Source organism: Drosophila persimilis, unplaced genomic scaffold (genome assembly GCF_003286085.1).
Source record: "Drosophila persimilis strain 14011-0111.01,24,50 unplaced genomic scaffold, DperRS2 tig00000579-arrow-pilon, whole genome shotgun sequence".
Classification (NCBI taxonomy): domain Eukaryota; kingdom Metazoa; phylum Arthropoda; class Insecta; order Diptera; family Drosophilidae; genus Drosophila; species Drosophila persimilis.
In genome coordinates this window covers 3,088,074-3,100,777 of record NW_020825322.1, presented here as the reverse complement: position 1 = coordinate 3,100,777, position 12,704 = coordinate 3,088,074, and the positions used below count along the sequence as shown (strand labels likewise).

At 44.5% G+C, this 12,704-nt stretch overlaps 1 protein-coding gene across 1 annotated transcript in view; it reads left to right on the top strand.

Moving 5' to 3' along the window:
• Window positions 1-12,704, top strand: part of LOC6598595 (acetylcholine receptor subunit alpha-like) — a 49,461-nt gene that overhangs the window by 4,697 nt on the left and 32,060 nt on the right. The window lies entirely within an intron of this gene.

Below are 12,704 nucleotides of genomic sequence, written 5' to 3'. Positions count from 1 at the left end.
CAGCCCCAAACAAATATTCCGTGAAGTCTTGGAGATAGTTTAGGAGGACATTATGGAGCATTGATATAGGTTATAAAATAACACAGCACTAACTTTTGAAGTCCATCCCCAGACAGTTGTCCTTGCTTGTGGGGACTACTTGGTACTTAATGGAGAGTTCATTAAAGATAATGTCTTTGATTTTGTATTTAAATTTCCTATAGAGATAAGGACAACAGTTTCCCATCTTCAATTGGGGGATAAAATATCCACCGGTTCGCATACAGACTTAAAGCTAAATAATATTGTACATACATGTGGTATATATACTCCCATAAGTACTTTGTATATATATACATACATACATAGATAACACAAGTAGGATATACCCTTAAAGTAAATGACCAATTAATCCATCTTAATTATATTAAAATCCCTTAAATCATGACATCCCTTCCCATATACCTACACAATTGAATGGTCCGATCTGACTATTCAGGAAAGAAGAAACTTCAAAACACTAGTTCCACCTAGTTAGGCTCGTTTATTTATGGTTATCTAAATACTTGGATCGGAAATGCTTTCTTGTGTCTGACCAATGAAGCATTTTCGTATGCCCTCTTCAAGAGTATAAAAGAAAACCAACTTCGCCTGATTAAACTTCTTAAAGGGTATTCCAGCTTTCTCATTGTCAGGGTGGAGACAACCAATATAGCCCCGTACCATCTCTTCTCTAACTATGTACTTTATCTACTGAGATACCAATGTCCTCCCTCCAACGCCCATTATCCCGTCAGATTTCTTCTTTATCCCTCTCCACTCCTCCTGCAGCACTCCAGTCCAGCCCCGAAAACCCCATCCCAACTTCTTTCAACTAATGCAATTGGCACGCCCCCGCGGCTGCACTTACGTGGCGCTAATATTGAAAAATGAAGTGCTACCGACAGCGTTCACGATGTCGACGTCGACGACGACGACGACGACGGCACTTACAAAAATGGGGCGTGTCGTTGCCTCTAAGCGTCAGTCTGTCAGTCAGTGAGTGAGTGAGTGAAGTACGCCCACTTTTTGCTGAAGCAGTGCGACAAATTCATTGCAGCATCAGGAGGCAGAAGCAGCAGCAGCAGCAGAAGCAGCAGCACAGAAGCTCCATGGCCACGACGTCCATCGTTTGTCCTTCGTTCGCCATCGTTCGACGTCTGCGTTGCCTCAAGTGGAGCAGAGCCACAGTCGCAGCCGTGCCCCACTCATAGTCGGAGTCTTCCTCGGCATCGGCATAGACCTGGGCCTGGGCCTGGGCCTGAGCAGTGCCATCAGAATTTGGGTCGCCATCCTCGACGGTGCCTGCAATTTTTTGGCATGATTCATGACCGCACCATTGCAATGTCGTCCTCGGCGTCGTCGTCTTCGCGCGACTTAGCACACACAGACACACACACACACACACACACAGAGAAACCCGAAAAGCTGGATATTTGTACATCCCGTACACATGTGCATATGTGTGTGGAAGGTAGGAGAAAGAAAGTGAGTGGAGGGGTGGCAGGACCCGGCATGACGGAGAGTTTCTGGGCAGCCTGCGGCATTCGTGGTCAATGTTTGTGCTTGCCACAATGGCCAGCTATCGATGCGGAGAGTTGCTCAGACAGCGATAACTTCGTGTCACACACGGCATTCAACACATGCCCCACATGCCACACTTGCCCCTCCATGCATTCATCCTTTCATTCTTGAGAGGAAGACATGGACCATCAAGTGCATGGATCAGCGGAAAGTGATTTAAAGTGTTTTTTTCAAGATAATTGTTTGCGATTGCATCATATGTATTATACGCGTATACAGAGACAGTCATATAAAACACATGGCTATAATACTACGAAGTTTTCTAGGACTAGTTATTTCCTGACTCCTTTAAAAAAATATTCGTATACAAGCATACAAAATCCTTTAAGTTAAATATTTATTAGTATTATTTCTATCGAGAATGAAGATTTTAATTACTATTCTGACTTTATTGAGTCATCGTAGCTCTTAGATAGTACTTCACTCTAGGATCTCTAAAACGGAATCAAATATAAAAGGTTTTTAGATCTTGATCGATAGATATGTATATCTATTGCTCAATAGTCAATGATGATCAAAATTGAAAGGAAAGATTATAGTTTCCTTCTAATATTTGAAATTTATTGAAATTTGCGAGCGAATTCTAGATTTCTCTGCTATTTTTAAACTTTATTTCTCTTAGTTTTTTTCTGTTCGGATTTTACATCGTAAATTCGCCACGTGCTTCTATTGTCTTGAGCTCTAGACCGAAGCTCTCTATGGCATTGGCTTTGGCTCCGTGTGTTCACTCTCCACGTTCTTTTTCTCCTCCTTCTGCTCCTCCTTTTGGTTTCTATTGTTATTGAAAATTGATGAACACACACACACTCTCACGCACGCCGATTAGCGGGACGGGGAGAGAAAGTGCTGGGAAAATTATTGCAGACTGCATCTCTGCGCTGTAAATCAAGCGAAAGTGAAAACCTCCAGCAAAAAAAAAAACTTTTTCATCATCAATTCCCAAGAGGGAAAGGGGGGCTGGGGCTGGACTACTTGCGGAAAGTACCAGAAGGAAAACGCAACTGAGAGCTTCTGGCAGGAACCAGACAAATACTGGGTGCTCCGATTCACAGAGCAGCTGGATTTCCTCTCCATTTTCCTCCTGGGGGCTTAGTATAAGCTTACGGTCGATAGGTTATCATTAAAAGTACTTTAAGAAAAATGTCTTAGAATTAAAACTCAGACGAAGGTAGCTTAGCAAATGCATTGCAAATGTCCCCAAAATTCCCTTGCTGACCATTTTAGGTGGCCTTCAATTAATTGGTTGCTAGAGACCGTACAAAAATATACAGTTACGTTGTGAATAAAACTTGAAAACCATTTAACAAGTATTGTTATTTAGATTGCTCAAAGCATCCACCTAAAGCATTCCAGGCCTATCGATCCCAGTGTCAGTCAACAAATGCACATCTCTAACTGTCGCAAAATCCATCCCCAATCGCTGTCCAACACTGTCTGTGCGCTCAGTTGCATTAACTCTTGCTCTTGTCCTTCCCGTGGTGGTGGGACTGTGCTTAGTTTGCTGGCAAGCGCAAAAAGCCATTGAAAAGTTTTCAGCTCTTAAGTACACTTGCCCTTTGCTGCCGCCGTCGACCCAGTCCTCCAGCAACTCCCCCTTGTGTGTGGGCCTTAATAAACTTTTCAAATGCATGATTGATGATGTTGCCTTTTGCTCTTGCTGCGGCTCTGCTGCTTCCTGCTTCCTGCCTCCTGACTGCTGCTTCCTCCTATCTCTGGTGCAACATGAAAGTTTTGATGGCATTCTGTAAACGAGTCGCGTCCGCGTCCGCGAACGCGTCGCTAATTGTTGTTTTCGAAATGCTCCAAATGTAATTACACAAATGAGAATGCATCGGGGCGGCCAATGCAAACGGTTTCAGAGTGGAATCAGGGGCTAGAGTGAAGACTGCAAAATCACAGAATGTGTTGACAAATTTTTGATTATAAATTGGTGGGGAAATGCTCATTTAATAGATAATGTGCCTGTGTGTGCGTTTCTGTATTTGATTGATGCCAGAGGCCCTCGCCCATGTGGGTTTCAAATTGTACCCAAAATCATAGTTGTCGAGGCTTACATTGTAGTTTTTCGCCATTAGATTTCGGATATATGTATGTATGTTAATGATGGCTGATTAGGGAGAGATGCGGATCATTTTTGTGATTTTGATGGACTTTTGTACCTCGGCAGTGCCAGAGCTGTGCGAAATACGACTACGAAAAGAATAGTAAATTTGTCTTCATTATATCCCATTTCGCCAGCTGGCTGACGCTTGCTCACTTGCTTCCCTCCATTTTTGTTTTGGCTTCGTTTCAGAAAACGTGAAATGTGCTATATGTAATCCAAAATCCACTGGTGCAGAAGATTAGCATATGGTCGATATGCAATAAGGCCATGTGACAATGCATACATAAGGGATACCAATGCCACCCGTCTTCTGCCTGTTCAAGACGTACCCCACTCAAGACATTGATACAAATAAATCCCTGATGTCTTGCAATTATATAACGCTCTCATCTGCTTCGTGCCTCTGTCTTTCAATAAACAAAACCATATCCATACAATATGCAACCAATATATATTTTAGTGTTTGCAAAATTCCATTAATCCTGCAAGGACCTGCTGCTTTTTATATTGAAAGATTCTCTACTTAACAATAAGACTTAATATATGACTTGTAAAATAAATATACTCGTGCACTATTCTATCCTCTTTTCCACTAGTGACAAATATTCTAGCTGTTTCCATACCTCAATCTCCCTCAGTCTTTCTTTCTCTCTTCCCATCAACGAAGTATCATCCGGCCGTTACATCTGCATAGCTCCGGCAGGGGGAACAATGATGCGATTCTGCAATCTGGTAGATAAGATATTGCTTTGTGACTTCAAATTTCGTTGGAGAATCATTTGTATCCATTTCCTTGCCCACTAATTCAATATATCCTTAGAAAATATTTATTTCGAGCTTGTGTGCCAGAAATATTGTGCTTCAAGTGGGCGCGGCGCGGCAATTTGGCAGAAAATTAGGTTAGCTCTAAGGTTGGCTCTTTGACTCAGACAGCGATATATGTATGTATGTATGTAGTTGTGGGATGTGTGGGAGCTGTGGTGCGGCGGGAGAGCGTTTTGATAAATTAAGTTGTTGTCGCTGTGTCTGCTGCAGTTGCAGTTGCAGCATCCAATTTTTTAAACTCACTTGCCACTGGCGCTGCATCTTCTTCTGCTTCTCCTTTTCCGTGTCCGTGTCCGAGCCCTGGTCCTCTGTTGCTGGCCTGGCAAACATTAATGTTGGCCAGTTTGCCAAATGAGCGAGAGTCCCCCTGCTATGCGTCCATCGGGTAAGATGGGGAATGGGGCGAAGAGGCGTCCGCACTGACCGGGGGACACTTGAAAATTGTTAAGCTACGACAAAGGAGTTTCGCCACTGCGGAAAACGAAAGGAAAACGAAAACGAAGGAAAGGAGGAAAGGAGGAAGCATGGCAACAAACCGCAAAGAAAAACCTGCGAAACGAGCGCAGAACAAGTCGAAGCACTGACTCCACCGGAAATGGCAAGCGCTCTTCTTCTACTTCTTCTTCCCCTACAACTGTTTCTGTTTCTTCTTCTTTCTTTTTGCCATCATTTCTACTTGATTTTTTATTATTTTCGGGTTTCGGGTTTTGTTTTTTGTTTTCTGTTGCTCTTCTTTCTCTTCCTGGTGCATCTGAAAATTGCATTTATCTTCAAGTTTGAGTTTCCTTTTTAGTTATTTATTTACTTATGTCTCTTTCCCCCCTCACATTTTGCTCTGTCATACACAAGAACTTGGAAGCCCACACAGAGAAGCACTCACACTCACACTCACAGAACCCCTAGAAGCCCAGAGGAAATACAGACTGTATGCTGCCTGCCTTAGGCTGATTTTATGCAATTTGCCTTGAAAGCTTACTCGGGTGTCGTGATACAAGAAAGGACCGGTCATTCATGGATATTGTTGTTACGACGAAACTGAACTCGTTCGTGGCATCGTCCAAGAAACATCGCCCTTTATGGAATGCAAAATGTGACAAAAAAAATCCAGAAAACCTACGACAAATAGGGACTCTTGTGTTAAACCCCCTGGAATAATCGACTTGTGGGCACAGTAATACAGGAATCAACGTCATTCGATGAACGTGGAAATAATGGAGCTAATGGAGCATGGTCACGCAGGAATCTGCCAAAGGGATCAGTTAAAAAGTTCTTCCAGCTAAAAGAGTCGTAGTCCTCTGCACCAAAATGAACACTTTGGCTCTCCTGCAGGCACTGCTGATGCCTGCCTCTATCCGGGATCATCTGGAGCCTTACAGCAACTGGAGGAGCATCCGAAGGAGCTGATGCTGGAGGCCGAGTGGCTGTTGGGCGTCTGTGGGCCAGATTTCGAGCGGATGTGGCAAGCGTTTGTCCGTGTGCACAATGGTAGCTGCCGAGGGCTGCCCGGGCGTTACGAATTGTGCGAGGAGAAGCATCAGCACCTGGAAAACAGCGACGGGACGATCCCTCAACCTCTGAAGAAGCAGCTCACATGGGAAGAAACACAGGAGCCGTACTACAGGAACAATTTTGACTCGGCATTTGACAACGTCATCTTGAATTGTTCTAAACCATTTAACCATTCGCCTTACAACAAGTCTGAGAACTAAGTAAATTAATTTTTAAATGGTCCATTTGTTATTTATCTTTTGGGAACCAATCAGTTTGGTTTCAAACTCCAGATACTGCAGAATACTAGCATAGATACATAAATAAGTATCTGCAGATTGTGTATAATTGACCAGAATCATCGAAGCACCCTCTCGAAAGGATTTAGATATGCAGACTCAAGATAGCACTCTGGTGCAACCTCCACTTACATGCTTCTCCCCAGTAATGCTTCGCAGTCCAAAGGAGCAGGTCGTTGAGCAACAAGGCCATGTGACAAAATGTGCATAATGAATATCAATACCTGTTCACAGGTAACCTTTTCAAGCCGTAACATATCAAGACAATGAGAAATAGGTACACAAAAGGGGTCCTCTGTCGTGCTGTTTCGTAACGCACTTTTCAATTCCCCCTTTTTGTTCTCTACTTATCTGACTTCATGATACTGTCTTTCAGCTTTCAGCCAAGTCATGCATTTTTCATAAATGTATGTATATATTCTGAGTAATCCCCGCAGAACTCGCTTATGGCGGATTCCAAATGCAATGTCTGCTGCTTATGCATGGTACATGGGGCCTGAGACTCGTTGCAAGTGGCAAGTAGCAAGTCGCAAGTTTTGTTGCATTAACCTTTGCATTTTTTGATGACTTCACTCCGTCTTGCCTCACACCTTTCCGCGACAGAGTAATAATATTATAAGATGGTTGGTGGGGGATGGGGGCACAGAAAATGAATTGAAATGGCCCGCACTGAAATTTGAAAATGTCCCAAGTTTGTCGAAAGATGCCCCCTCCCCCAAAGGAGATGGGGACTAGGTGATGCGGTCAGGGGAACCCTCTAGCTAATCTTAAGTTTATCCACTTCGGAATAAAGAAGGAAACTTCCCAGCGACAGCGAAGTGAATATTCCCTTCAACCCCTCAATCTTTCATTCTCCGTTAAGACCATTTGCCTTAAATATTTCCCATAATTTCCCTAGCCAACTTCTCTAATTTAATTTAATTTCAACATTTCATGGGAGCAGAGTGAGGCGGTGGAAAGGAGGTTCTCTAAGCTGGGAAAAGCAGAGCAGGGCGGAGCAGCGCGCTGCCGCGGTGTGAAAAAAGTGTTGCCTACTTTTACGGGCCGAGGCCAAAATCACCGACAGGCCAGACCAAAATCCCAACTGCTTCTGATGCTGTTGCTGTTGCTTTTGGTGTTGCAGGAGCCAGAGCCAGAGCCGGAGCAGGAGCCGGAGCCGGAGCAGCACTCAACGCTCCTTAGGGCCTCATGCATATTCAAAGAGCATTTCATGAACTCATAAGCACGCCACTCACACCCAGGCCAACGCCCCGTGTCACGGCGTACACCACAACGCAGCAAGGTGTCCGTGTCAATGCTAGCGGGGACGGGGGCGGTGACGGCCTCAGTCGAGGCTTGAGCTGAGGTTAAAGTGGTGCCTGCTGGGTGGTTGGGCCGATTGGGGTGGTAGGGGCGGTAGGGGTGGCTGGTTAGTTGGTTTGCTTGGTAAGAGAGATTACTGTTTGCTTGATGTTTTGGGTGGGCGTTGGTCAGCATCCAGTTTCAGTTAAGTGGTTTTCTCGCACCTCCTCTGTCTCCTATTGTCTTGTGTGCTTCTCCTCAGACAACGACAACCTGCCCAAGAGCTTAGATATTCGAACTGATCGGTGTTTAACGATGGCATCTTTTAGTTGGGTATGGTCTAACTCCTGGCAGAGGAACCCTCTTCAAGGGTATCCCATTCGGTGACGGCAGGTTGATACAAATTAATATAATTAAACCTACAGCTTTGACGGATAGAATGCTCTTAAACGACACTTTCAACTACTCCCCCTCACTCTGCTCATATATTGAGGTCTTGATCAATGATGAAATATATATTTTATGGTGTCGAAGATGAGAGTGCTTCGTTCAGGGCCTTTAAAAGATCTGACCAGTTTGAAGAAACACTTTTCAAAGGTTTCATACAAATAAAAATACCTTGCAGATACCGCGAAAATAAGTAGTCTAGTCCCTTCCAAGGAAAAGATACAATTTGCATCTCTTTTCACACACACACATATGTATATGTACACACTCACACGCACACCACAATGACCCACATGAATGGCTTCGCATAAAGTGACAGTTACATTTGTCGTTCGCTGCGTCGCTGCGTCGCTGCGTCGCTGTGTCGGTGCGTCGCTGGCACCCAACTTTGTCAGTAACCAGTAACCAGATAAACCAGTTAACAGTTGTTTCTATTGCTTCGCAGCGCAACTGCCAGATACTCAGATACTTTACGCCTGATGGCCACGAACTCAACTCATTTCTTGTGCTGCATTTTTCCCATATATCCCAGCCCTTACCCTAGCACTAACCAGCGGAGTGAGTTCGCCACCAGAGGAATTGGGATTGGGCCATGACGTTGATGGTTTTGCATACGCTTGTACTACTAGTGGGGACTCTGGCTGTGGGCGGCTATAAGTAGAATGGTGCACTGGAGTGTCGCCTCCTGGTAGGGGTTACCGGCTTTGCCCTCCACCATTTGTATTTGTTTATCAAAGCGCAAACTTTTTCCATCCAGACTCAGACTCAGGCCCAGACCCAGACCCATCCGCTCATCCGCTCAACCGCTCATCCGTTCACCTTGCTCCTGGATGAGTTTTGTGCAAATTTGTTACCAGCTGCACTTGAGAGCTTCACGATATGGGTATGTGCAGCTGCGTATGTGGGTGTGTATTTGCATCTATGTATCTTGCAGTTCAATCTTCAGCTCTGTGACGCATTGCATTTTACGGCTTTCAAACTTGTCTCCCCTGCTCCCTTGCTCCTCTGGTTCTCCCTTTTCCAACGTATCCATGTGCTTTTCTTTTCTTTTGCAGTGTCAGCAGAAACTGTCAAGCTTTTCAACATTTCTGGAGAGCTTGAGCAGTCAGATTTCAGAGCGGGAATTCTTCTGCTCGTTAGGAGGATCTTTATTTAGAAAACTGTATGGAAGCATCTTGCATAATCTAGCTAGGTCCATCATTTTGTTTATCTCACTTAGTTATCAATGACCGTACTAGCCCCGACCCTCGGGCATCTGGCACCCGACTTTTCCCTCCCCAGAAGCCGAAGAGAAGTGTCGCAAATGTGACCTGTCATTCAGGCAATTGGCTTTTCATTGAGGCTCGAGCATTGACAGCTAACCAAATGCAATCTTAACCATCATCTTCCGCCGTTTAACCTTCTGGCAACTCGTCCTCCGTTGAATGTTAACCGCCAATTCCTCATTTGTCTTCCGATTGTGGCTCTCTCTCTTTCCGTCCGTCTACTCGTCTGGGGACATGTGTGTGGTGCCATTTAAAAGCCACAAAGTGCGCGGCAAACAAATCAATTTGCCATAATCATCAAGTAACTGGAAAAGCGAGCGAGTGAAGAGCGGTAGATGGAGCGAGCTACCCATAAATGACCCTCATGCCTCATTCCACACAGCCGTGTGTCTCCCGCAAGGCGATGAGTGACAAGCTCGATAGATGGCAAAGGGAGATGCTGGGTTTGGGGATGGAGATGGGATGGAATGGGATGGAATGGGATGCGTGCAGCAGTGGTAGTTTCAATGCAATTACAACCTGACATACGAGTGGCGCAGTATATGGAGTATGTGGAGCGCGCGGAATTGGCCGCTTCCCGTTTTGGAATGATGGCACTCAAAAAGAAAAAAAAAAGGAAGAAAAAAAGAACGAGAACCAGAACCAGAACGGGAAGCAGAAGAAGAGCGAGACACGAATTCTCAATTAAGTGATTTTATGGTCGCGTATTTCAATTTATTGCCAATCGAGCGTTGCCAATCTGCAAAAACCGCCCCTACCGCCGCGTCGCTCCCCCCGCTCTTTCCATCTACCACTTGACATTGACATGTTGTGTGTGTGTGTGTCTATCTGTGTGTGTGAGAGCGCGTGACAGGAGTCTGAGCAGATGAAAACAGCTTGGGGGCTCCGCGACTCAAAGCTTTTTTAACATTAGGCGATATTAGATTTGTAGCAGACAAACACACATCGCGAATCACTGATGCCGTCATCATCATCATCTTCATCGTCTTCTTTTTGCTGCCAGCTGCTCCCAGCTGCTCCCTGATGCTTCCTACTGCTGCTGCTTCTGTCAATGGCTGCACTTCCGCTTCCGTTTGGTGCGTCCGCTTGTGCGTGTTTTATCTTGTCAGCAAAAGCAGTTCGAGGCAACATGATTACGTTGTCATTTGCTTGGCAGACACACACACACACACACCGCACACAACTCATACGAGTATGCCCCCAAAACTGAGCTAGAGCTCAACATGCTCTCCGCCCACCCCTCTCCCTTTTTGGTGAATATTCTTTGCAATATTTGAATGACTGAAATCGGTTTATTTTAGCATAGGGCCAGCTCAATCTAACCTCAATAATGTACACATAATTTCCCTAAGCTTTCAACTGAACTTCTCTCTCTCTCTTCAGATACGAGTCTCCAAAAATATTTGTAGTTCATCGTCGTGTCTTTCACGTTTAATAATGCCTTCATGCTTAAGTGGTAATTAGCTTCTGTCTTTCATTCAGGAAAATGGCTTCTTGCTAGGGAAACGAGCCAAAAATAAGCTCGACACATTCATAGCAAGTGGGCGTGGCCCCCCAATGCATACGACAACAAAATGGCAAAGTCTGAATACCCTTGCCAGGGGTCGTACAGTTTCAGAATGAATTCCAGCAGCGTATCCCCCACGGTTCCAGAGATGTTTATAATCATCAATAAAAATTTAATTACACAGTCCTGCAAACAAATACCGATTTCCCGATGTCTATGTCGCTGAACCCCGAGTCCTAAGTCCTCCCTTTTTACATCACTCAGCCCTGACGGTGTATATTTTATTTTATTCTTTAATCTCTATTCCACGAAGAAGCTCTTTTGAACGAAACAGTTTTTTGCAATCATTGATGAGCTAATGAAATGGAAAATTAAATATTTTACTCGTGAATAAATATTCTCTGATTAACACTCAATGCAACAACAATACTCGTAAATGTTTAACATTAAATTTATGGCATCTGCAATGTTGAATAATTTAAATTTATGTGAAAACATATGTACACCCAGTTTCCATTTGCTTGGCGTCTTTTATATACCGATATCATAATCGAATTGTAACTATATGTATGTATAATAAATATGTGTTGCTTATAGCACATCAAATACCATATATGTATACCATTTATATTTTTGAGCAAGCATAATCGAAAAATTTGCTAATAAAGGAAGTTTAGTGAATTTTCCAGACATTTTCAAGCTTCGCGGGAGATAGCATCCTATTCCATCTTTTATGTTTATATTATGCATATACATATATATGCTTTTGGCTTTGCTCGTTAGAAATGCGTTACCTATTTCAAGCGGGGACCTGCCATCCGCCCTGCCTGCCCTGCATGCCTGGGTGTGTGCGTGTCTCCGACATTTCCTACTTCCGCTTTCCGGTTTCGGGTTCCTTACATTAACACTGAAATCCCAGCAACACTGATTCGAGGCTGGTCGGACTGTTCGCGCGAGCTTGTTCCCCTCTGTTCGGTTACACGAGTGCTGGGGTGGACTGGGGTGGACTGGGGACCTTCGATTCGATGCAGCGACCAAAAACGTTCTGACATTTTGGCACCCAGATAGGGACTGGGTGTATGGGTGAGAGAGGGAATGGACTGGCTTTCGGGAGTTGGGGGTGCTGAGGCATTTCCTTGGTTTTTGTTCGTTTCTTTTTTGACGCATGGCCATAAAAAATGATGATGGGGATCATGCACGTGCTCTACGCTCAATTCATCAGGTTGCAACACCTACAAAACGAACAAAATTGGGGCGATGGGGGGAATAGTTGATGGGCATCGCCTGACACTTGGCAAAAATATTGCCATTTAAGCTTCGGACGGAGCGTTTACGCCTGACAGGAGGCCGGGGCTATATGCTGCTGTATGGAGCTATAGCCATCGGCAGGGATATGAGCAGGAGATGGCTATGACTATGACTGAGGCAAGAATAGCAGCGAGATGAAGCGACAGGATAGGACCGAATGAAAGATGGGGGAATGGAATACGGCGATACGAGTATGGTAACTGGAACAGGGTGTCAGTTAGTGAATGATTGCACTCGTTTGCATTTGATGGCTATGTAATTGGTCATATCTCCCCGAATATATCAGAGTGGAAGTCTCAAATTCGACTCTGAATGTGGGTGAGTGCCGCAATGAGTGCAAGCGAATGACATCGGATGGAAACGTTTTAAAAATGGAATATTACAACACACCTAAGGCATTGAATATGTATATTGTAATTGCTTCTAAACCTATTAAATCTATTAAATATCTGTACTTGTCTTCACAGGGGCCCTGGAGTGGTGCTCATGCGATCTCCTTATTGAGTGGCAGAGACTGTTACCAACATTTAAAACACTCACATTCAAGCAGCCACTCGCCCACACGCCCTGGGGTGGGC